The sequence below is a fragment of the Drosophila rhopaloa genome, unplaced genomic scaffold, assembly GCF_018152115.1.
Source record: "Drosophila rhopaloa isolate 14029-0021.01 unplaced genomic scaffold, ASM1815211v1 contig_167, whole genome shotgun sequence".
Taxonomy (NCBI): Eukaryota; Metazoa; Arthropoda; class Insecta; order Diptera; family Drosophilidae; genus Drosophila; species Drosophila rhopaloa.
Window position 1 is genome coordinate 10442186 of NW_025335047.1, and position 26791 is coordinate 10468976.

Genomic DNA, 26791 nt, shown 5'->3' on the forward strand with positions numbered 1-26791 from the left:
TATCGCAGCCCATCCATATCCCTAACCCAATCCCAATCCCGATCCCATCCGCACCTCCGCCAGTCCCCCAGAAACAATTCCAGTCTTGTGGGAATCGGGGTCACGCATGAAGTTGCGGACGTGGAAAGTCTGGAGGATGGCAGCCGGACCGCGGGAGATTAAAGACCCCGATGAGGTACTCGGAGCCGAGTTATGGCCAAGACAAAGTAACTGCAATGATGCTTAATGGCAAGTACTTAAGGCGGAATTTGCACTGTATTAAGGATAATACTAATAGGTGGGGTTGAATCAAAGTTGGAATCAAACGAAATGGCTTACATTAAATGGTGGGCTATTAAAAGTATGTTACGATCGGCATTATTATTAATAGCTAGCCCATAGATAAGCTCATTGTCGGTATAGTTACTCGTTTAAAGAAAAAGGCTTTTTTTTTGGAGAAATTTAATTTAATGGAAAAATGTTAGTTCTTATAAGATGTTCTATTTAAATTACAGCATTTAAAGCATAGCATTTAAGTATTTATAAAATTACGTTTATACACTCAATTAATAAAAAAGCATACATCAAATTTTACTCAATATTACTTAATTAAATCCATCCTACTTCCATCTCAATACTTCCCCGAAAGATCTCCATCTCTGCCTATCAACGAGTTCATAAATTTCCCACCCGCTCCCGTGGACAAAGTCTAGAGTTAGCGACAAATTTATTCAGATTGTTTCTGCTAACATTTAGTGGAGACCAAGAGGAAGTTAAAGGAGCTGGAGGAGGGGCACCACTTGGCCACCCATGTACGCAGTTTACCGCGAGATTCGTCCGGGCTGAAAGAGAAAATTTATTGTGTTAGCTGCGGCACGAGTTTGCATTTGCTGTTGCTGCCGTTGTTGCAACTAATGTTGCTGCTGTGCCTGTGGCTGTTTTTGTTGCTGCTTTTTGGCACTTGGCATTGTCCCCTTTTCGCGAGTGCTGCAGAATTTGTGACACGACCTTTAACGAGATTTTTCCTCTCCACTTGGCGCATCATCACGCGACTATCCAGCTGCAGTCGGTTGCCGATTTGTTGCAACACATGTTGCAGAAGCCGCCAACAGCAACAGCAAACATTTGTTGGGGAATTAGCAAGCGACAGACAGCGACTCCAGTCTGCAGCTTGAAGCTTGGGGCCTGGAGACTCCGGCTTCGTTATGATGGGAAGGCTGGGGAGCATCATCAACGTCATTTGAGGCCACAGATGCTCCTCCTCAGCTTCATCCTCATCCTCCTCCACCCCGAAATGCCAGGCTGCTTCTGCTTGGGGCATTGCATGCACATTGAATTCCAATTGGGTTTGGCAGAGTGGCGCAAACTTAATTGTCAAGGTTCGTTAGTTCTTTTTCCTTTGCAGCGTTTGCAGCTCAGCTCTTAGACGTCTTCTGCTAATGTTCGTTTCTAATGGTCGGTTTGAGTTACGGCTATGCCACATCCAAGACTCAGACCCAGACTCTAACCGAGATGGAGTCCCCGTCGAAGTCGCGGCTAAGGAATTCTCAATATTTCCATTACTTTGTGGCCAACGTCTGGGATTTGTTGCGTTTTTAGCGGCATTTGAGCTCTCTGTCGCCTCTCTTTTGGCCAACTATTTAATTCACATTGGTGGAAACTCGATTGTGCTGCTGGCCCGTTGCTCTCGCCCCTGGCCCACCAGTTCCATCTGCCCCACCTGCCCCATCTGCCCCACCTGCACCACAGCCATGCAACCACACAAAATGAGCAGCAACGCAGAACGTTGCATTTCTTCCACACTTTGTTGTGCGCTACATGGAGGTATTTTGGGTTCCTCGGTTTCCTAAGAGGTTCCATAAATAATGTCAATGGAGGATCAACACAAAGTATGGGAGTTATGACGTGGAGAGAATTTATTCTGGTTTTCCAGTTGAATTATGTCAAAGAAGACGTTTAATACACACTCAGGACTTAATCACTTGCGATATCTTCCCATGATTTTGTAATATTTTTTTGATAGAAAAACAGTAGATCCCAAAATAATCAGTATCAAATTAAGTTACTAGAATTTTTCAATAAGGGAATATATCTAACTGAAAAACCGTTTGAAAAACACTGGGCAAACTAACATAACTTCTAAGAGATCTCTTCTTTTCTCTTCCAAATGCTAACAATAGCAACTGTTACCCGAGATCTCCAATCTTTTGTCTTCCATCACTCTTATAGGGTGGTCCCCCCCCATTCGAGCGCCACTTTCTTTGGGACCTTATAGATTGATCTTGAATTCAGGCGGGTTTCCTCCGTTTCTTTTGTCTTACGCAAGCGAAGTTCATTTGGTGGCTCCGGGAAAGCTATTGATTCATTGGGAAGGCCCGAGATCTATTGAGTGGCCGCCTTGTAGAGCATTTCTCCGGACGGCCACAGCCCAAGCCATAAATTCTGCACACAGTTCGGTTCGGTTTGGCTTAGTTTTTTGTTGTGCTTGTATCATTCGGTTTTATTTATTTTGTGAGTAAGCCGCGACTCGGGTTGGGAATGCAGTTCGCTGCCGACGTGGACGCCGCAGTCGAAGTCTGCGCCAGCGCCGGCATTCTCCACTTGACTTTCAGTTGAAATGCGTCCGATCAATGGCGATCGAGTTAGTTTTGTTAAGATCTCGTCCAGGCGAAGAGTTAAGTGCAGCCGGCCGGTACTCGTATCTGTGCAGTATCTGCGTCTAGTGTATCTGTATATCTTCTGTTCGATTCTGTGCGTGTGTGCGAAGGATCCCATCCCAAGCAGGATGCGAATGTCGCGATCGCTAACGGTTCTCCAGCGGCGCTTTTAACCCGGTTCGGGTCTTTCTGTCCCCGGTCTGGAAGGCCTGGAAGTCTGGAAGTGTGCTAATGTGATAAGCCGCTTTAACCGCAAACTGCCTTTGGCTGACACTCGCAGCCAGCTTGGAGTTCATTGTGGGCCAACAATTGCGGCCCCACCTGACGATCACTTTCTGGTATGTATCGGACACGAACTCTGCGGTTTGTAAAGCTGCGATCAATCAAAGTTTTGGCCGAACTTGTAGGCAGGTGTTTTTTTTTTATAGATTCTACATTCTTAAGTGTAGTGATTTTCCATCTTCCTGTGGTTGTAGAAATGCCATACCAACAAAATGAAAATCTTATGTTGAAATATTCTTTTGAGACCCATATATTATATTTGTGAATAATTGTTGGATTTTAAGGATACTGTTTTTATATGGGAATACAAAATTATTGTTCTTAGAAAATAAAAATCAATTTACTTTTCGCTTATAGTTTCCTAAAGTTATTAAACCTGATAACTATTTGTTTATGTCGGTTTTAAACCCTCATCACTCGATATTTTTTTATATTTTTTTATCTCCTTAAGGTGTTATTTATCTATCCCTGCTGTTTCTATGCATAAACTGACATACTGCTGAGAACTCAGAGAAGAAAGTAATTCACCGCGAGAATGTTGAGAGTAAATTCATTCTTCGGAAAGTCGGTAATTACAGAACTGCAGCTTCCGTTCGGAATATCTTTCGCCTGCTGCTTTTATGGGAAGTTTGGCAGAGGTGCTCAGGGAACCGCAGTCACTCACACTCATTGCGACCCCGTGACAGTGTGTATGTTCCATCCCATCTACCCATCTACCCATCTACCCATCTGCCCATCTTCCCGTTGTCGGAGTACGCATATTTAAGGCCCGATATCATTTTCTTTCGCAGGAATGAGCAATGACACTTAATGGCATTTCGTGGCCAGCTTCTCGACTCGGTGCTGAAGTTCCAACTCCACGTTTTGGCTCCGTTTTATGGCCAACTTCCCCGAGCACGGTGCATTGCATACCCTAGGTCTCAGACAGCCACGACATTGCCTTGTTAAGTGTTAACGTTAAGTGCCTTGTTACTTAATTCGCCTCTCTTTTATCTCCTCGTACATTTTTACCCACTCTAATTCCATGTGTGTGCGCGAAGGAGAGACAGTGGCAGCAAAAACAAAAGCAGAAAAGGAAGCAACAAAAAATGCTTTTACTCTGCGATGATCTTATTATACCCTATCACTGGGTATATGATTTTATAAACCAATTAGCGAAATAGTGTCCCTCACAGTCACAATTTAATTTACATATGCTCAACAGTTTACACTAAATTACCAATGTTCTCTGTATTGGATACCTCACTTAAGTTGTACACTATAATTACAGCAATTAATTGTTTTAAGTAGTTAACAATTCTTAACTTGGACCTATACTCATCTAAGCTATAAAAATTAAAGTAGAAGTAGTAAGTTAGTAAGTTCATTTCCGACCCTATATATTCATAATCAACATCAACTGTCCGTCTGTCCGTTCCCAAACTGGTCTCTCAGTTTTGATGCTACCTGTAAGAAACTTTTCGGCAAGGGTATATAACCTTCGACCTGCGGAAGTTAGCTTCCTTTCCTTAAAAAAAAACATAGAATTAAGTAACTTTTATAAAGTGTCACCTATTGGTTTGGGTATCCCCCGCTTCGGCTTTCCACCAAGTCTCGCTTTGCAGTGTCGCGTTGAGTGCCAGAGAAGATCTGCACGATTATCACACGCGACATTAAGTGCAGCCATAATGTTAGCGAGCATTTTCTTTAATTTACAGTTAATTGAGTCTTATGGGGTAATTATGCAAGCAGCCGGATCCATCGACCAGCCCCTCAGCACTCTTAATTGTGGCACTCTCCATCTCACTGTCCCCGTCTCGAGGCGGTTTGCAGGCGTAAATCAATCAAAGTGCTTTAGTTTGGGCCTTAATTAAGTCTCGCGGGGTCATTAAGCCGCGTTGCGTGCGTGCGAGTCCTCCGTCGTCCAGCCTCCTCGCTTCCTGGCATAACTCTACTTGTTGAGGTCCACTCTAACAGCGGGAATCGGCACCACCGGCAGCAGCCGCGCAAACAAATTGCACAGGTGCGATAAGCCGGCTCCACTGACAATAAGCGAGTGGCCAATCAATCTGGGACTGGCGGCCGTAGAAGCCACACGCAAACGTGCTGCTGCCCAGCCACAGTATAGCCCCGAGGAGGACGAATCAAAAAGGGTAAAAGATATAATTAAATTTCAAAAAACGATTTCCCACACATAAAAAACACATTATTATAAAACAAAAAATTTATTACTTATCCGTAGTGTTGACTTTGCTTGTTTATTTTGTGAAAAGAAACCATTATTCTAAAAAGTTATTAGTGCCTATTATTATTTAATTTTTATACCCTTGCAGAGGGTATTATAATTTTGGTCAAAAGTGTGCAACGCAGTGAAGGAGACATCTCCGACCATATAAAGTATATATATTCTTGATCAGGATCGCCTCCTGAGTTGATATAAGCATGTCCGTCTGTCCGTCTGTCCGTCTGTCCGTCTGTCCGTCTGTCCGTCTGTCTGTCCGTCTGTCTGTTTCTACGCGAACTAGTCTCTCAGTTTTAAAGATATCGAATTGAAACTTTGCACACACCCTTCTTTCCTTTGCACGCAGTATATAAGTCGGAACGGCCGGGATCGGCCGACTATATCCTATAGCTGCCATACAACTGATTGATAGGAAATGCCATAACTTAAGTGCTTGTAAAGTTAGGGAGTTGAGATTTTCTATGGGTTTTATTTTTGGCCAATCAATTCGACCTAGCAAATTTTATAAGGATCGGCCGACTATATCCTATAGCTGCCATATAACTGAACGATCGGAAATGCCATAACTTTGGTGTTTGTAATATTAGGAAGTTGGGATTTTCTATGGGTTTTATTTTTGGCCAATCAATCCGACCTACCAAATTTCATAAGGATCGGCAGACTATATCCTATAGCTACCATATAACTGAACGATCGTAAATGCCATAACTTTGGTGTTTGTAATATTAGGAAGTTGGGATTTTCTATGGGTTTTATTTTTGGCCAATCAATCCGACCTACCAAATTTCAAAAAGATCGGCCGACTATATCCTATAGCTGCCATATAACGGAACAATCGGAAATGTCATAACATTGGTGTTTTTTAAAGTTAGGAAATTGGGATTTTGTATGGGTTTTTTATTTGGCCAATCATCCGACATACCAAATTTCGTCAGGATCTTTTCAGATTTACCTTTAAACCTAATTTAGAATTGTTATTGAGCTTCTGGTACATATAAGAAAATTTGTACTTAGTCATAGAATATGTCATAGAATATGGCTATCATAGCTATCATCATCAATAAAATCAATCAATAAAATTCAACCCCCTCGAACTTTTCCTTATTGGCATTAATATAGAAATAGATTTATTAAATATTATTTTGAATCTGTCGGTGATCCATCTTTTTATACCCTTGCAGAGGGTATTATAATTTTGGTCAAAAGTGTGCAACGCAGTGAAGGAGACATCTCCGACCATATAAAGTATATATATTCTTGATCAGGATCGCCTCCTGAGTTGATATAAGCATGTCCGTCTGTCCGTCTGTCCGTCTGTCCGTCTGTCCGTCTGTCTGTCCGTCTGTCTGTTTCTACGCGAACTAGTCTCTCAGTTTTAAAGATATCGAATTGAAACTTTGCACACACCCTTCTTTCCTTTGCACGCAGTATATAAGTCGGAACGGCCGGGATCGGCCGACTATATCCTATAGCTGCCATACAACTGATTGATAGGAAATGCCATAACTTAAGTGCTTGTAAAGTTAGGGAGTTGAGATTTTCTATGGGTTTTATTTTTGGCCAATCAATTCGACCTAGCAAATTTTATAAGGATCGGCCGACTATATCCTATAGCTGCCATATAACTGAACGATCGGAAATGCCATAACTTTGGTGTTTGTAATATTAGGAAGTTGGGATTTTCTATGGGTTTTATTTTTGGCCAATCAATCCGACCTACCAAATTTCATAAGGATCGGCAGACTATATCCTATAGCTACCATATAACTGAACGATCGTAAATGCCATAACTTTGGTGTTTGTAATATTAGGAAGTTGGGATTTTCTATGGGTTTTATTTTTGGCCAATCAATCCGACCTACCAAATTTCAAAAAGATCGGCCGACTATATCCTATAGCTGCCATATAACGGAACAATCGGAAATGTCATAACATTGGTGTTTTTAAAGTTAGGAAATTGGGATTTTGTATGGGTTTTTTATTTGGCCAATCATCCGACATACCAAATTTCGTCAGGATCTTTTCAGATTTACCTTTAAACCTATTATACCCTTGCAGAGGGTATTATAATTTTGGTCAAAAGTGTGCAACGCAGTGAAGGAGACATCTCCGACCATATAAAGTATATATATTCTTGATCAGGATCACCTCCTGAGTTGATATAGCCATGTCCGTCTGTCCGTCTGTCCGTCTGTCTGTCCGTCTGTCTGTTTCTACGCGAACTAGTCTCTCAGTTTTAAAGATATCGAATTGAAACTTTGCACACACCCTTCTTTCCTTTGCACGCAGTATATAAGTCGGAACGGCCGGGATCGGCCGACTATATCCTATAGCTGCCATATAACTGAATGATCGGAAATGCCATAACTTTGGTGTTTGTAAAGTTAGGAAGTTGGGATTTTCTATGGGTTTTGTATTTGGCTAATCAATCCGACATGCCGAATTTCATAAGGATCGGCCGACTATATCCTATAGCTTCCATATAACTGATTGATCGGAAATGCCATAACTTTGGTGTTTGTAAAGTTAGAATGTTGGGATTTTCTATGGGTTTTATATTTGGCTAATCAATCCGACATGCCGAATTTCATAAGGATCGGCCGACTATATCCTATAGCTGCCATATAACTGATTGATCGGAAATGCCATAACTTTGGTGTTTGTAAAGTTAGGAAGTTGGCATTTTCTATGGGTGTTATATTTGGCTAATCAATCCGACATGCCGAATTTCATAAGGATCGGCCGACTATATCCTGTAGCTTCCATATAACTGATTGATCGGAAATGCCATAACTTTGGTGTTTGTAAAGTTAGAATGTTGGGATTTTCTATGGGTTTTATATTTGGCTAATCAATCCGACCTACCAAATTTCATAAGGATCGGCCGACTATATCCTATAGCTGCCATATAACTGAACGATTGGAAATGTCATAACTTTGGTGTTTATACCCGTTACTCGTAGAGTAAAAGGGTATATTGTATTCGTGCAAAAGTATGTAACAGCTAGAAGGAAGCGTTTCCGACCCTATAAAGTATATATATTCTTGATCAGGATCACTAGCCGAGTCGATCTAGCCATGTCCGTCTGTCCGTCTGTCCGTCTGTCCGTCTGTCTGTCCGTCTGTCTGTCTGTCTGTCTGTCTGTCTGTCTGTCCGTATGAACGCTGAGATCTCGGAAACTATAAAAGCTAGAAGATTGGCATTTTGCATGTAGATTTAAGAAGTTCCTACGCAGCGCAAGTTTGTTTCAAAATGGTGCCACGCCCCTTTAACGCCCACAATCGCTTATATACGATTTTAAAAATTTAAATATTTCGGAAAAGTAAAAATGCAGTTTTATTGTGTTTATCAATACCTATCGAAATGTAGAAGAAATTTTTCAAATCGGACCATTCGTTAAAAAGTTATGCGTAATCAAAGTTTCTATCTCCATCTCCCTCGCACTCCCTTTACCTGAGTAACGGGTATCTGATAGTCGAGGCACCCGACTATAGCGTTCTCTCTTGTTTTAAAGTTAGGAAGTTGGGATTTTTTATGAGTATTAAGAATGCATCATATGAATAATTTTGGAGAATATAATTTACAGAGTATTCTGCAAGGGTATATCAACTTCGGCTCCGCCCGAAGTTAGCTTTCCTTTCTTGTTTAGAATTGTTATTGAGCTTCTGGTACATATAAGAAAATTTGTACTTAGTCATAGAATATGTCATAGAATATGGCTATCATAGCTATCATCATCAATAAAATCAATCAATAAAATTCAACCCCCTCGAACTTTTCCTTATTGGCATTAATATAGAAATAGATTTATTAAATATTATTTTGAATCTGTCGGTGATCCATCTTTTTTTTTTATGAACTAGTTAAAACAAAGGATTGATGCTGGTTTCCGTGATATTTATTATGAATCCTCACATACTCAGCCCCCTCACCACGACAAGGTCTCAAGCCACGAGAGGGAAATATTATAATCTTAATCTATATTGCACTTTATAAAAAAAAATTATCACAATCTTGAAACAATATAATAATATATTTCTATTTTACCTAAATATATACAATTCAAATAAATAAATAAGTTAATAAATTAATAGATAAATTAATAAATAAATTAATAAACTAATCATAATATCTATATTTAAAAAAAATTCCATCATGGCAAGCCCTGTGTTTCAGAGGTTTTCATATTTTGAGCATATCTTAACGTGTTTTCTCTGTTTCGTGTAGATATGTTCGCAGTTTTCACTGTATCAACAGCAGTGGAAACCAATTCCTCCGTCCCAATTCGCGCTAGTTTTAGGGAATTGTAATTGTTAACTTCTTCGTTAGAAGAAAATAAATGAATGGCATCATCAGGAACTTCGCTGGGTGAAACAACTCTTTGTTTAAGGAGCTCCATATCTGCTATTGTCATGCAAGCCTCAGATAAATGATTTAGGGCTTGAGCAAATGCATGGTCGCCTCTTTGGCGCATTATTTCAGTAAGCTCAAAATACTTAAAGTTGTTCCATAAGCTATTTCCTGCTAAAACGCTATAAGGATTAATTGTCCTCTCCGAAAATATCCAACTGTCTCCAACTGGGGAAAGTTGCTTTAGATCTCCAAAAACTATAATTGATTTTCCACCAAAACTTAAGTCAGGGCTTCGGAATATTTGACGAAGCCGTTGATCCAAAAATGAAAGCATTTTAGAACCAACCATAGAAATTTCATCAATTATAATCAGTTGGAGATCAATCAACTTGCAATGAATTGTATTTAAACTATCATTGCTTAACGGTCTTAAGGGACCTGAAGCCTGATTAATTGGAAGAGAAAACACTGAATGCAGAGTCAGTCCTCCAATTCCAAAAGCAGCTTTTCCAGTCGGAGCACATAATAAAACCTTTGCTGAATCCGTAGCACCAGGAACCTTATTTGCTCGCCAAGTCACAGACTGATAGATGGTAGAAATCAGTCTGCTTTTTCCTACACCGGCCCCTCCACCAACATATTCGTAAAAAATATTTTTACAAACAACATTATGCATCACATGTGCATAATATAGTCTTTGTTTGTAGTTGAGGGACCGAGTTAGCGAGCAAAGGTCATCATTGGAAACTAACGGGGGGAGTCTAATTAATTGAAGTTCGCCGTCTTCTTCAGGGTTGTTTATCGCATTGTCATCCTGAAGAATATTTACGTTTCGCTCTATATTTGGTACAGCCAAAGCTCTAAACTCTTCGTCTAAAAATTGGGAGGCAGGTTCTTCCGCATCAGGAGCATTATCTCCCCTATCCTCTTGCAAATCTTCCAGAACTCTCTCTAACTCCATATCATCAAACACATCATAGTTCCTTTTCATTATCTTAATGGCTTCATGGTTTACTCGGAATGTGTTTGCAATGTCGTTGGAAAGAAGTTCAGCTTCTTCATTTCGCCAAGGATAAAAGAGCATTAAATGCTCTCGGAAATAATCGGAAGGTGAAGAGTTTATGCTAAAGCGAACCCACCTTAGAATCAGGGGATGCCTACGTTTCTTAACGCAACCAGACCCATCCAACAGTGGATAACTTTGCTCAGCAACTTCATCTTCGTCATCTACCTCCACATCATTTGCTTCATCATAGTCTTCCCTATGATTAGCGGCAGATCGTGCAATCCGCTTGACAAATCTGTACCAAGCTGCGAAATCTGCTAAACAAATTCCTTCCAACTGCTCATGCCTTTGCACATATCGGTCAAGAATATTACGCTCAAAATATCCACCGAGTTGTTTGGAAGTCGCTCTAATTCTTCATTTGAGCGAGCCAATCGAACTCGTTTGTCTGGATGGCAAGTGTTTACAAAAATAGTACCTTCACTTGCCTCCGACATATGCAGCCCCAAAATATTGTAAGCTGCTTCTTGGGCCGATATTTCTGTAGCGTTAATAAACTTATTCCCTATGTGCTGTAATTTCCTTTTAATAGAAATATTCCCATGGCTTATTTCTGCCATGGCTTCACGGAGCAACTGCGATACGCCTCTGTTTGACTTGTTTATGTAGTTAATGATATAACTACAACAGGCGTACGCATCTAGGATAAATTGAATATCCATATTAGCTCTGTGTAAGCTTAGAATATCTCTATTATAAGCATTGAGCAGTCGGTCGGAGAATTGTCTGCGAAGAAAATTTGTGGCTTTTTTAAGCTGGAACGTAAGGCTAGCTTGTAGGCTTCAAAATTAGTTTCAAGGTGGGACAGAAAATTATCAAAATTGTTAAACAAAGCTGCGTCTTCATTTGAAATAGTCCTTAAAGCTTCCTTAATTTTTTTTAAACAAAGTTTTATGATCTTCAATATTGACTTCGTTTTCTTCTATTGGATGCAAAATAAGCGTTTCGGGCATAGGAGGATATGGCATATTGAATCGGCAGAACTCCTGTCCGCGTAACTCTCTTAGGCAAGAAGCACTATGCTTATGGCGTTGATACTGAATTACTTCTTGTAGTTCAGTATCGTCTCCATTTGTAGTAATAAACCTATCAATAAAGTTTATTACTTGCTCGGTATTTTCGGCGTCTTCGAGCTTAGGAGCACCAGCAAGCCAGTACATGCCATGAGAATGCGGAGATCCTCTGTGCTGGAACTCGATTCTCCAATAAAAATGAGAAAGATTAAATTCCCCAAAAATATCGGTTTTGAACAATTTCATTAATTGTCGCAACCTGTAATCGAAGTATCGAGAGCACGTCACTGGATCAGATCGGATTAACCGAGCCTTTTCGGAGCTGGAAAGAGCTGCCGCTTCTTCCTCGCTTATAGCCCTATTATCCAATAGAAGAGACAGGATAACTAAAAGTTCATTCCACTTAGTTTCAGCAGCGGAAAGAGTTATGAAAAACGTTGGCAGCCCAAATTGTCGAATCATGGCTATAACTTTTTTTTTCTCAGCCTCCCAATGAGCTGGTGCAGACCGTAAGCCTTTTAGGATGTGGTAGCCATCATCATGTTGCACAAGACGGTCAACAAATGATTCATCCCGCAGATTACCAGCGGTAACCGCTCCCGACTTTTTGCGTAAAGCAATTGAAATTGAATTTTGTATGCGCTGCATTTCGTAAAATTTATACATGTATAAAACTTTTGGAACTACAGCGCAACGACGGTCGTAAAAACGGATTTGGGATCTGGCTTTTTTCGCATAGGTTGTATTTCCTTTAAATATTTCTCCGCAAGAAATAGTTGGAAAGGAAAGTTCCTCTGCGTCTTCGTCAAGCGTTAAGCTTGTTGGCCGGCGGCCTTCACCCGGTGCCAATGCAATGCGCTGAATTGCAGTATCATTATTTTCCAATAATGTTTCATGGCCTCCGGGATTTAAATTGTCTTCGAGCTCTGCAGCATTTTGGGAGTGGTGTTGCTGGTGAAGAAGTTGCTCTACTGCTTCGCGATCAGATTCGTCAGCAATAAAAGGAATTTCATTAATTCCTTGAAGTTCTGTTAGCCAGGATTCGTTTAGTGAAATGTTGTGCTTTCTGTAGAGCTCGGTATTCACTAAGTACCGTACAGCTTCAAGAACCCGAGCGGGTCTAATAGTTTCAGTCATGAAATTGTGAGCGTACTCTAGTCTCCTTTTTTAAATGGACTTGGATGACATGGGTAGAGTCGAAAGAGCGTGGAAGCGCAGTCACAATATCGGGAACTGAAATTGGAACATTCACCACTGCCCCTCTGATTCCACATTGCCTTTCATAGCCGAGGGAAATAATCCTCATAAAAGGGATTCTCGGTGAAATAAGGCGTTCTTCGAGGCAGGTGAGTCCATTTAAGCACTCAGGGATTTCTGGGAAATCGAACCCATTAGAAAGGCAGAGTGATGGGAGTTTGCCAAGAGAAATGGCACGACGACAAGTGTGGCAAAAGTTATATTTGCCGGACGGATTTGGAAATTTTCTTGACAAATAAAAGGCGTTGCCAACGTTTAGGAGAGGAAATTTAGAGGAGATAGCCAAGATGGATAATCCACTTACCTGCGAACGGAACCATGTTCCTCCACAGCAAATACAAATAGCCGTTGGGCCTTCCTTAATGTTCCTGTGGTACAAATCCCTCGCTGATGATCGAATCCTATTTCGCTGTTGTCCTCGTTCCTGTTCCAGTTCATCCTCCGAAAGTTGAGCTCTTGCGTCCATGTTTCTTTGCGACTGCCTTTGGGAGGCATCGAGTCGATTTTGTGAGTCCATCCTAAAGTTTAATAACCGATCCTCTGCCATTTGCCGAATTTGTTCTTCCCGAATCCTCCGCTGTTGTCGTGTTTCCCGGCGTTGTGATGTGTTTATCCGTTGCTCCTGTGATCTAGCGATGGGATTTCTCCTGGTTGCTCTCCTGTTATCGGCGTCCCTTTCCCGTTCTCGCTGCCTGTCTTCCATATCCCTTCGTCGCTGTCGGTGCTCTCCAGTGTTCCTTTCCTGTTCCCTTGCACGTTCCTCTGGGTCCTCGCGATGAGCAGCTCGTGCTGCGGCATCCCGAATTCGCTCTGAAATTCGAAATTCGGGATTGTTCCTCCGAGAGGCATGGTCAGCAGTATTTTGCACCTGCTCTTGTCGCCGTTCCTCGGTGACCTCTCGACGAATAGCACGCGCTCCGGCGTCCCGTACCCGTTCAGGATTTCGGTACTCCGGAATAGTCCTCCGAGTAGAGTGCTCAGCAGTGTTTCGCAACTGCTCTCGTCGTCGCTCCTCGGGGTCCTCTCGACGGATCGCGTGTGCATCCATGTCCCGAACCCGTTCAGGATTTCGGTACTCCGGAATAGTCCTCCGAGTAGAGTGCTCAGCAGTGTTTCGCAACTGCTCTCGTCGTCGCTCCTCGGGGTCCTCTCGACGGATCGCGTGTTCATCCATGTCCCGAACCCGTTCAGGATTTCGGTACTCCGGAATAGTCCTCCGAGTAGAGTGCTCAGCAGTGTTTCGCAACTGCTCTCGTCGTCGCTCCTCGGGGTCCTCTCGACGGATCGCGTGTGCATCCATGTCCCGAACCCGTTCAGGATTTCGGTACTCCGGAATAGTCCTCCGAGTAGAGTGCTCAGCAGTGTTTCGCAACTGCTCGTCGTCGCTCCTCGGGGTCCTCTCGACGGATCGCGTGTGCATCCATGTCCCGAACCCGTTCAGGATTTCGGTTCTCCGGAATAGTCCTCCGAGTAGAGTGCTCAGCAGTGTTTCGCAACTGCTCTCGTCGTCGCTCCTCGGGGTCCTCTCGACGGATCGCGTGTGCATCCATGTCCCGAACCCGTTCAGGATTTCGGTTCTCCGGAATAGTCCTCCGAGTAGAGTGCTCAGCAGTGTTTCGCAACTGCTCTCGTCGTCGCTCCTCAGAGTCCTGTCGACGGGTTGCACGTGCCTCCATATCCCGAGCCCGCTCAGAAACACGATAGTCCAGGTCCTGTCGACGATTCGAATGTCTTGCAGCATCCTGAATACGCTCCTCAGAACGGATTTCTGGGTTAGTCCTCCGAGATGCATGCTCAGCAGTGTTTCGCAACTGCTCTTGTCTTCGCTCCTCAGAGTCCTCCCGACGAGTTAAATGCGCTTGTGCGTCCCGAATCCGTTCAAGGTTGCGAACCCTTTCGCTTCTTCTCCGCTGCGCGCGTGCAGTGGAATCCTGAGCACGACTTTCCTCCCGAAAGTTAGGGTTATTGCCTCGAACATTGGCGATATGTTCGAGCTCTTATTTGGGACGCATTCCTTTCATAGCGGGCTCTACTGCGGCTTAAAGCTGCTTGGCGGCGTTGCTCCTGGGACAAGCGTGTTACACGTGGCATTTTTTATAGCGCTGCATGAAAAAATAGAAATTATGGAATGATAGCATATAAAATCACCTACATGGAATGCCGTCCACGGGTATAATAGGATTTTAGGAGTTAAAAAGTTGTTAGCGAAATATACTTACCAAAGTTTGTGTTTCAAATATTACTCGAAAACAATTTTTTAATTTTACCACTGATACAAATTACTTTCTCACACTTTTGCAATGTTAAAAAATACTTCCGCTCTCTTTAAATTTTTGCACTTGAAAAAATACTTTTCACTTACTGGCAGAGTAACGTCGTCATCGAATGATCTACGAATTATAGGATTTCTGAATATATAATCAAGTTAGGTAATATCCCAAATAAAAATGAATTGTCCCATGACCCTTTTAAGGTTCTCTAGTTTGACCCTTTTCAAAAAGGCAATGAAAATGCATTTTTTATGTACCTGTCTACCTGTTGTGCAATTTAGGTCATAATTTGTAGTGCTATTTTTTCCGATTCGACCATCAAAAAAGGTTATACCTGATATTGTACAGTTACAAAGCCACTCCATAAATTACACTCATACCTGCGTTACCGGTTGCGCAATTCAGGTCCTTTGCACAATTCTTGCCCCTTGCACGTGTTCATTGAACCAATTAAGGGTTTGCCAAATTATACCTGCTTATAATGGAAAAATCCCGTGGATTTCTTTGAATGAAATGTCTCTGTTATCTAAAAAGTAAAGGGTTGTAAACTTAAGCGTTACTGTCACTCCTTTGCATTATAAAAGAGGCTGAAAGGGTAGATATGTTAGAATGCATCATATGAATAATTTTGGAGAATATAATTTACAGTATGTTCTGCAAGGGTATATCAACTTCGGCTCCGCCCGAAGTTAGCTTTCTTTTCTTGTTCTTAGATTATTTAGTAGTCATTTAAATGGTTATTACTCATACGAAGTGTTGCCTCGTTTTTTACTGCGATTTATTGGGAATTTTTTTTATAATTTAAAACTTTTTTTTTATTTTTATATTATTTTAAAATAAAGCTATAGTTTATTTCAGTTTGTATAATTCATAAGTACGAATCTTAATAATTTGTTTTTGATAGAAAACTTACTTGTCCTACAATTTGTTTTTTATATTACGAATCCATCGCTCTTCACCTGACTGTGCTGCAGATGAAGTGCGTCGAGTTCTGCAATTTGAAGAGAGTGCCGTCGACTTGGGCGTTGCATTGGTAACCGCTGGCTTCCTTTCCGCAGCCGCAATCGAAACTGCGGCAAGTGTCTGTGGAACCGTTAGCAGTCATTAGCAATGGAATCAATTGGCGGCCCATATCCAAGTGGCCGGTGGTTAGTCGTACTTAAGGTGGTAAGGTGGCCAAGGTTCGTGGATGTGGATATCGGTGGCCATGCGGTTGCAGTAGATGAAGCCACAGGCACGCAGGAAGTTCAAACCGATTGTGTGAGCCGGCTATTGATGGATGATTTTATATATTCGATTTGCCATTGTGGTAGGAAATCAAGATGGAAATTTCGGATTGCGTTTGGAAGTCTATTTCCCATCACTAGTCCAAGTAAAGATATTTTTTATATATTTTAACTTATTATAGGCGTTAACTATATTTAATTGAATCTAATCCAATTGCTGCCTGGATTTCACAAAATCATTCGAGACTTTTAGAGATCAGAGCCCTATCCTTATAATACCATTATTGTTGAGGCTGATCAGATCGTGTGCCTTCCAATCTACAGAATAATTTTGGTTTTCTTGGGGAAGGCCTTTATTATCTCCGGTCGGTAGCTTCCTTTAACTGCTCTGCTTCGCCATAGATATTTTTCGTTCTATGAGGGCCGTGCCCCATCGCTGATTACCCATGCTAATACCCACACAGAGCGAGAGCCACTTGGCACTTGGCTATCATTCCTTTCCGCACTCTCACTCCAGGGGCAATCAGGTAGCTCGTTTTGGTAGCGGACCCCGGCCCAACTGCTGATTATCTCCGGGAGCGGCTGGAGGAGCACTCAAAATGTTTGCCCAGACTAGGGGAATGATTTGGCGAACGAATTGAGCTGGAAGGAAATTGCGTGCAATAAAAGATAGATATGTTTGGGGGCCAGGCTATCAGCCGTTGATCATCAGCAAGAGCGAAGAGCAGCGGGAATACGTATAAATATTGGCATACGCTCTGCTTATCTTGGCCAATTTATTGCCACGTTCTTTGCGCACCCCAGCAGAGGATACTTTCATTTAGGACAAAGTATAATTGGCACTTAAAAACCTACTAAAGAAGTTTTATTTCGTGAAATTCTTAGAAATAGAGGGGCTTTAATTTATTTGTGTGTTTTATTTTATTTAGTTTTCCTGTCTAAGGTACTTAAGCTGGTATATAAATTATCTTTAATAGACTTAACAGTCCTTCAGAAACTAATACCAAATAAAATACATTTTAAATGGACTTTAAATGAAATGGGTATATTGTTGAAGTCCCCTATACTCGGTATGGAAAATTCGATGCCCCCGAAGACAGCTTTTCTTGTTTTCTTTTTTGTGCTGCCAAATGACTCAATAGTCGTTGCTGGTGGAACTAGTTCTGCTGCACGCACTCGTCACGAATCTAATGTAATTCTCAATTACGAAACGAGTTATGCCACAAATTAAGCGACAGAGATGGCGATAGGATGGGCGACTGGGAGCGCTTGGCTAACTGGACTTTGTGGCCAAAACTCCATGCTAACAAGCAAGAATGGCAGAATGGTAAGTCCAATACGAAATCGAGCCAGAAAAGGGCGTCAACATTGGGGCGCCACCCCAAATTAGGAGCACCTGCCGCAGTTGGAGGGAAAAGTGGGGCCCAGACAAAGGTGTTTCGCTGTTATTAATTAACAACAATTCGATTTGTGGCCACACTTTGAGGCACGGCCCAACTGGCCATATGCAACTGGTCCAAGACGGGAGTGGGACTGCGTCTGGGGACTGTGGACTGCGACTGGGACTGGGACTAAGACTGGACTTGGTCGCTCGTGTGGTCAACCAAGCACTAGGCATAAAACAGCAAATAGCAAACAGCAAACACGTTTCCGCGGAACGAGTTCGAGTGGCGATCTGCCGAGCTCCATGGTGCAACAGCAACATGCCTCCAGACCCGTTCCACCCTTTATGTTCTCCACCGCAACGGCGATGAGGAAGCATCCGTTAAACTGCGCTGTGGGCCATTGTCCAACTTAGCCCGCTTAGCATTGGGTCAACCGCGAGTGGTTTCGCTGGGAAATGGGACCACGCATGGCCCAGACAACTGAGTGCAGCGCACCACCAAAGTCCACGGCAGGCCCAAGTCCACTCGACAAGTGGTGGCGACACCGACACGGACCCGATCCCATCCGATCCTAAATCTGAGTCTGTGGCTTATTTGAATAGAGGTGTTGCTGCCTCCGCTGATGGCCGTTGTTAAGAGGCTCTCATGACAGGTGTCTCTCCAGCTCGTAACCGTTTTGTGTGTTCCAGCGGTTTGGGTTTAGGTTTGGGTTTGGGTTTTCTTGGATTGGATTGGGGTCTTGCCGTCTTGCCATCCGTCCCAGTCTCTTTTGCTGCCTCTTCTCGTGGCGGGCTTATTTTATTAGTTTTCCTGCTGCCTTTGGCCAAATTGCCAGGCTAATAAAAATAGATGCCTACCACAGCGGAAAATGAAGTTGTTGCCATTGCCAAGTTACTTTTAAATGCGGCTGTGCTTAAGGTTTGCTTAAATGTATGAAGTTTACTAAGGGAGTTCTTGTAATGATGATCTAAGTCTCTGAATTTTAAAAGACTTGTTAAGATTTTGTTTTAAAAATTATTAAAAGTTTTAAAAGTAGCTAATGCTAACTAACTTTATTTTCTAGACAAAACTAGTTTTTGATTCTTATTTTATACCTCAAAAATTAACGTTGGTTTTTTGAAGATTTTATAAATTTACCTTGGTCTGCAAGTATGGACACAAAGTAAAATTTCCATATTAATAAAAATACAACACTGATTGGATCCAACTATTATTACCAAAACTTTCTAACTACAAATTACAAAGAAAATAATTCAGTCCGTGGGACCGTTGGTTATTTGTTCATGTTAAAATTAAACAGCCAATTTAGTTGAAAGAACCTGTCTAAAAAGTTAGGAATATTTCCCAATAATCAGATCCACATACTAGTGCAGAATATCCGAAAAATGCCGAACAGGAAATGAGCGATCAAGTGTAAGCGGCCTGGATCAACTTTTCCGAGAGGCATTCGCCCGATGACCAAATCGCTCGCCAAGCCCATCCCCATTTGGACAATGGTACCACTGGCGAGTGTTGAATTTCACTCGGCTAATTGCCCAGAGTGGCGTTGAGTGATGGGACCAACATGGATATGGGGCCATATATTCATACCTGTGTTTATGGCAGCTCCCCGGCTGAGCTTCGTGCTGGAGGCGCCTCCACAATCCAGAAGCGGGCCCAGGAGAGTTCAGGAGTTGGTTGTTAATGGGTTGCGATGCTGTAAACTTATGCATATGCCAGTGCCACTTAATTTGAAGTAATGGCCTTGCACTTGGACTAAGGATCGGGACGGGGAAAGGGGAAAGGGAAAGAGGAAAAGGGGAATAAGGATCCGGCACACCAGCGGATGCTTCAAACGATGGGAATTGGATTTGGGTGAGCCATCGCCTGGGATCTTTCCTCTTTGACCATAAATTCTGTAAATTCAAAGCGCGAAGGAATGCCAGTGGCCAATTATTAGAGAATGTCAGCTTGTCGCTGATATCTTGGCCATGTTTGTATTGACGATCTCAACTCTGGCTTCAACCGAGCGACAGAGAGAGAACGCTCCACTTATCGCTGCCTCATATCTAATATAGACAAGCAAACAGGTTCCCCACTTGCAGTTCAATCACGTCCGTCTTTTGCAGTTCGCCTCAGCCTCAGCCTCAAGTTCCCAGTATCCCAACATCCCAACATCCCAGCATCCCAACATCCCAGTTCGAATCCCAGTGCTGGACTCTCTTCTATTTCTTTTTTAATTGCTGCACTGCATCTGCCGGTCGGTCGGTCCATTGGTCGGCTCGTTGCTGGGCAAAACGTTTGACAAATGCCAATGCCAACAATTACACGAGCAGCGATATCTCATGGATGCAACTGTGATTTGAACTCATTACGCTGCCCCGCCGCCATCCCCATCATCATAATCATCATCATCAACAACATTATCATCATTATGAGCGGCGAAAAGGAGATGGCAATGAAGATGTATCCGGGCAGGTTTTCCCGTGCCAAAACATCTCTCCTCTGGCCCAGAACATCTTCATCTCGCCGCACAGCTGACCTTGTGCCACTTGATGTGGCTGGCTGCGACCCAGACACAAGTGAAAACAAAATCCCTATTCAAATCGCTCCCTCCATAAACCCATCGTACCCCAACCTCCCCGCCCCCTCTCCGCGCCCCCGAAAAGTGGCCTGGCCCGAACCTGAACTTGAAGTGCGGAACCAGATGCATGTAAGTAACGGTCCTGCGGCAGATGCCGCGTCTGCCTCGTGAGAAATCAAACTGTAAAGTGCGACGCGGTCTCTGACTCCAACTCTCCAGCCTTAGCCCCATCTCCAGCTTTGGCTCCATCTGCGGCTCCATGGCCTAAACAGGTTGCTGTGGTCGTATACCATTTTCGGTTTGCTGCGCTTCCTCACACATGCATCTGCAGCAGCAGCAGCAGCAGCCGCATCTGCAGCATCAGCATCATACAAGTTGGCCGGGCGGTTGGCTTCTCCTTGTGCCTGGCATTAGCCCAAAACCAATTGCACAATTTGTAACAGCTTTTGACGCTTGCTGCCCCTGCCCCCGTGGCACCTTCCGTTTTGCCTTCAGCCGGGAGCTGCAACTGGAACTGCCACCGAACCACGCCCTTCCCTTTTGTTCCCGCCCTGGCCAAAACCCATTTCCAATGGGCTGCTCCTGCTCTGATAGTGATGTGTCACCTTTGGGCCTGGTGGGTGTTGCTTTGGCTGTTTTTTGTGGCACGTGGAATGCGGTTCTAGACATGAGAATACTTTCTGCAAGAGGAAGTCTTTGAGTATGAATTTGAAAGGGGCTAGATTCTCTGCAATCAACTCTCACAACACTCATTCAGATTTATCCAGCGCATTTTTCACCAAAAGAAATAAATACAAATATTGATCCAATGTAACAACTTAAAAATGTATTTAAAACTTGATTTCGTACTTTTAGATCACAATCATCCGATAAAGATCGAAATACCTATCCAAGAAGCCTGTTAGAGCTTTCAAAAACTCATATATCTCAGATCTGCCACTATTTCTCACAGCGTGTACAACCTTCAATCAACTCTATCATCAATCTAAGTGCGCTGATAGATACTTCTAAGAAGAAGTCTTAAGAAGTCTTACATGCAGATTCTCTTAAGTATTTCTAATTACCACTAATAGAAATTAAATATGTAAAATTACGGGCTTACGATACGGGGCTATCTGATTATCTTTACAACTAGCCTTCATGGCTCCGTAAAGTTCTATGTTGGCCATTAGAGATAGAAGTTGGGAATTCAGCAGACTTGCTGGGCACATTTAAAAAAAAAGCAATGCCTGCCCAGGCATCCCTTCGCTGCCTGTTAACTTTCAATCAACTCTATCATCAGTCATCAGCTGCCCCCTCCGCCGGTCGAAAACTGGGCGTTCACCCAATTGCATCAGTGTTCTCCCTCAACTGGAGCTGTAGCGTGGGGATCGGAGTCGGGATCGGGATCGGGATCGGGATCTCATCCGACTTCACACCTTTCGCGCCGGCCACCACACACCACACACACCTGTAATTTTCACCCGACTCCAAAACACGGATCGCGACGATGGCAATTTGTAGGACCCTCTGGGGCTGAATAAGACCAGCTGATTCGGGCAAACTGATTGCGATTTCTAACTGCAACACACCACACGCTGCAATAATTTCGTAATTTCTCACTCACTTAATTTAGCACAATTAATCTCAATTTCAGACGTCAACCGGAGAAGGAACCTGGCAGCGCTCCACTTCAGGTTGGATCTGGTTGGGGCGCACGCATGACGATGCGGGGCAGTGGGAAGATTCCCATAAATATTGGACTGCCGTTAGAAACTCATGTGTAATTTGTCACCTGAAATTAATCTGCGTCCAACGCCAATCCGCCGCACTCTTGTCCGGGGTGTTGGGTGATTTGTTTGAGTCTCTGTTCGGTCTGACACCCAAATTGAAACGCATGCCAAAGCGCTGACTGCTGACTCCGTCTTCCCTGACATGACCTGGCTTTAATCTAACCCATCTATCTGCTCTAACCCGGTCTCACCACTCCTCCTTCTCTATCCTCTATATTCGCTGGGACCGTCTTTGTTTATTATATCATCAAAACGCCAACTGTTAACTGACTGTGACCGTACGCCTCTGACTAAGAGTTCACCAAGAGAGTCACTGCCCCGGCGGTTATACTCTGGCAGTTCGGCCTCCGATCTGGGGGTCTGGCCCATGGGATGGGGGTTCTGCAGAGAGAGGTGGTCTTATCAGAACTAGAACAGCCTGGATGTAATTAATATACCTTACTGTTGGACATTAATCATAGGGTTGCGTAAGGAAAAGATACTTGCGTAAGAATCTTTAGCGGTCTTTCCTAACTTCAAATATGTTATTTTAAGTTTTCTATATAATTAATATGGGCTACATTTATGATATGCTTTAAATCTATTATAAAAGATGTAAACAGATATTATATAGTTTTATTTCATTTTTACTTTAGGCACTTTTATTTAGAAGCACTGGTTAGGGCATCCACTCGTCGTTTTCTTCCACTTCCACTTTGTCTTCCTGTTGTCATTCCCATTTGGATGCTTATTCCCTCGCATTGCCACACATTTTGGGCCTTTTGTATTCTTTTTGGCCATTAGACAATGTTTAGGGTTACATTTGTGAGTGCTTTTAATTTAATTTGCCTCCAGAGTTCCCTGCCATTTTATTGTTGTTATTGTTCTTTTTATTGTTTCTGCTGCTGCTGGTTTTCCACATTGTATGTTTTTTTTGTATTTTTGCCACATTTTGCGGTTTTGGCTTATGTTTTCAACATTTCTCTGCTGCGGTTTAACAAATTTTCTAGAGATGTGGCTTGGCCTGGCCTGGGTCTTGTCTTGGTCTTGGTTTTGGTCTTGGTCTTGGTCTTGTCTCTCCATACAGGTTCTCCCCGTCTCTTTTGCGCTGCCAGTGTTTTTCCTGGGCCGCCGTACACTTGCTTAGATATAGATATGGTCTTGAAACGTTAGCAAACTCGCACACACACCGGAGGGGGGTCGCTGTTGGTGGATAGGTGGGTTCGTTTCGTTTGCAGCGAGGCTCCATAGCCACAGCCACAGCTACAGCTACAGCTCCAACTACAGCTCCAGCTCCAGCTCATGTCCCGGCTCCATCCCATGTCCATCTCCATTCCGTCCACATTTATGGCAGTTGGCAGCCACAGCCGCAGCCGCAGCAAGGTGTTATTTTCATTTCTGGGTTACTGACCCATGTCACATGTGTGTGCGGAAAATTCAATATTGCTGTGAAAAATACTTACACAACTATTAAATAAAGACATGGCCAAGACGGCCAAGAGAGGACGGCGGTGGGGGCTTAGTGCCCAGCTGCCTGGCTTGTACTTAATAATTACGCTCATTTCATGCATGCAATGTTTGGATTCTCGGGAATCGACCGCCCACCATGTCCCACCCTTCGTCGCCCTATCGCTGCGAAGCTTCGTGGCTTTTCCAGCTGGAAATGAAAGAAAAATTCTTCGACGGCTGACGTTGGCAGTTCCTGCTTTTGGCTTAATTAATTACCGCATTCCATTGACTTTAGCCATCGCGCCATCCGACGATCCGTTTCTCTATTTGCGGAACCCAAACGAAAGACTCAAGGCACAAACTCGCCTCGCTTTCCACTTCCTACTCGATAATCGATTGAGTTCGTACATGTCATTTGCAGCGCTTTTGTGGCATTGTTGACAGCACAAAACGATTCCGAATGAAAATGACATGATGTGCACGCCAAGATCGGGCTTAACCAGAGCACCGTCTTCTATCGACCATAAGACCGACTGGAGACTGGAGACTGGAGTGGAGTGGAGTGAGGCCTCATTGGCATGACAAATTGCGACCCATTAATCTTGACACGGACTTTCACTTTGCCCCAGCCCAGACCCAAAGCCCGTAGTTCACACACGGCTCACGAGATCTTCCGTGGGTTCATATTATGCAAATGTCAATCAGAGAAGCGTTGACAGGATGCTAAAAGCCAAAGCCTACACTTTGATCAAAACTAGACTACAACTTTTTCAGTTAATTTTTATTTTTGTCCAATAAGGTAAAACTTGACTATTTGATAAAAAGGTATCAATAATGTATTTGTGTTTGTATTAATATTTTTGGAAATGTATTTCCTTAAATTTGTCTTAATTTCAAAAATTAGCAATTATTTTTTTAAATGTAATGCAAACTTTGTCTGCATCGTTGGGAGCCAGCATAATTGGCAAAAATATTGGCAGCACTTTGTTCCCAACTCCGTCCATTGTGTTACCCATTTAAATTAACGATTCGAGATTTGATTCACGTGTAAACGATTAATCAAGTCCCAAACAGCGATTCCAACTGGCTCTGCACCATCTCCTGCCTCCTGCCTCTTGCCTTCTGCCTCTTGCCACTGGCCACCACCTCTTTGCCAGTCGAAGAGTGCCACTTGCTGCGTTTTGTTAGCCAGCCGCGGGGTTGAGGAGCTGGCTAAATGGGTCAGTAAGGTGGAATTCGATTTTCGGCTTACATCGAACGCTTAGAGCCAAATTAAATATTGGTAAAAAAAAAGATGTCATGGGGAGTTTTTATGGCAGAATTGAGATATTTTAGTTTCGGGCTAAATTGGCAGACCCATAACAGTTGGAATTATAAAATGGCAAAATGTGGGTAGAAAGAAAGAGCGTAAAACCAGACCCATTAAACTGGATAAGCTAAATTAGTAGTCGATAAGTTTATAAGTTAACAATATATATACATATATTTTGTTTAATTACTAAATGGAACGATTAAAAATCTGTTAAAGATTGCCGTAAAATGCCGGAGCTAAAAAATTAAGTTTTTTTAAAGAACTTTTCAAATCCTCAATTATATAAACTTTCGCTCCTTTCTTTCCCGAAACGCAATCTCTTATTTTCACTGATCACCCTTGATTACCTCTTATAAACAACTTTATTCTCAGCTGATTTATGATCGTTTAGCGATGACAGTGTTAAATGATCTTGCCTCAATCGATGTCTGAGTAATTCAGTAGTAGGATCCCAGCAATCGCCATGGATCCACGATCCCCAGTTCGTCGACGATCAACGATCAGTGTGGAGTATTCTGTCATTGAACTGCTCTGCTGTGCAGGAATCCACTCGAAGATCCATTTATCAGAGCGCAGTCAGGCATGAATGAATGTTTTTCTTCATTTCGCCAAGATCAGCGATCGAGAACCCATCTACGTTCGTTGAACTGCACTAAGCTGATCGCTAGGCCATTTAAAACGTTCGAGTGTTAATTTTTCAAGCCGGTTAGCTGATTGTGGGCAATTTGAGCTAAATTTGATAGGAATGGGCCGATACCATCATGCAAATTGTATTAGTTCGCAGTAATCTGGAATGATCAGCGATCTGTTTGAAAACATAAACATCGGCTTGTTGGACTAGCGATTACTAATTACCTATGCTTTTGATTAACTGAATCCGAACCTTAAAGGTGTTGCGACTTAGTATTTATTTATTGATTAGCTTTGAAGGGAAAATGATTATATAAACAGTGTAGTTATTCAGAAAGACAAATCCTAACTAACTAAGACGAATTTTCTTTTATCTGTTCCTTGGAAAACGCATTAAAGTCTCCAGTGATGGATGATCCACAACAAACACATATATTTGCTTTAATGTATTTTGCTACCAATATTTCAGCATCCACGCGTGAATCGAACTGAATCATCGGTTCGAACGTTTTTGGCATCCCCCGTAAAACGACAACAATGGGCTGCACTCAGTGTTATGTAACAGTTATACTGATAACTCATAAAAATTCCCAGCAAATGCGGGGCAAAATATCTTTAACACTGACCCACTTTCAAGAGTCGGTGAGTCAATAAAGAAACCGCACACGGGTCGAAAATAAAAGAGCTTGCGCTAATACGGAGATTAAATAATCGCCGGTCCATGAATCACTATCCAGAAGATGAGGGGGTGAGCTTTTCGAGGCGGTCACTACTCAGTGACAATGTCTGGGAATGGGCGGGAAAGTGGCCAAAAGCATTCGGGGCAAAAAATTGATGGCCAAATGTGTGTGTGCGCACGGCTATTTGTTTACCTAGCCAGCCTAGGGGGTCGAGGTCGACGCGGCCGTAAACATTTGTGCACTTATCAATTTGCCAGCCAAAGAGCTCGCAATCAGCTGTTCAAACGAAAGACTTAAGGCACAAACTTGTCCGTCATAAATCTCTCTTTGGAGTCTAAGACCCGTCTTCGGTTCTCTATCTTGGCTTCTCTTTTTCCGACGCTCTTCGAGCGGGCTTTTCTCTTGGCACCTGGCGCAGTTTTATGCGCTGGCTGATGCTTTGCCGGCCGCAGTTTGGTTTTCACAGCGCTCGAGTGCGGTTCAGATCGGTTTCCGATTCGGATTCGGTTTCGATTTCGCTGTTTGCTGTTCGCTTTTCGGTTCGCACACTTGCAGTTCCATTCTACGACAAAAAAAGCAGAAACCAGAAGAAATACACAAAAAGGTGCCTAATTTTGTTACACACTTTAACATTCAGCCCAGAGGCTAGAAACCAAAAAAAAAAAAACAAGAAAAAAAAAAAAAAATCAAGAAACA

At 42.8% G+C, this 26791-nt stretch overlaps 1 protein-coding gene across 1 annotated transcript in view; it reads left to right on the plus strand.

The window, feature by feature from the left end:
- The first annotated feature begins 2853 nt into the window (after window positions 1-2853).
- Window positions 2854-26791, plus strand: part of LOC108052081 (serine proteinase stubble) — a 41499-nt gene continuing 17561 nt past the window's right edge. Inside the window, 1 exon segment of the mRNA XM_044458535.1 lies at window positions 2854-2974. The gene's annotated coding sequence lies outside the window, so the exon portion shown is untranslated.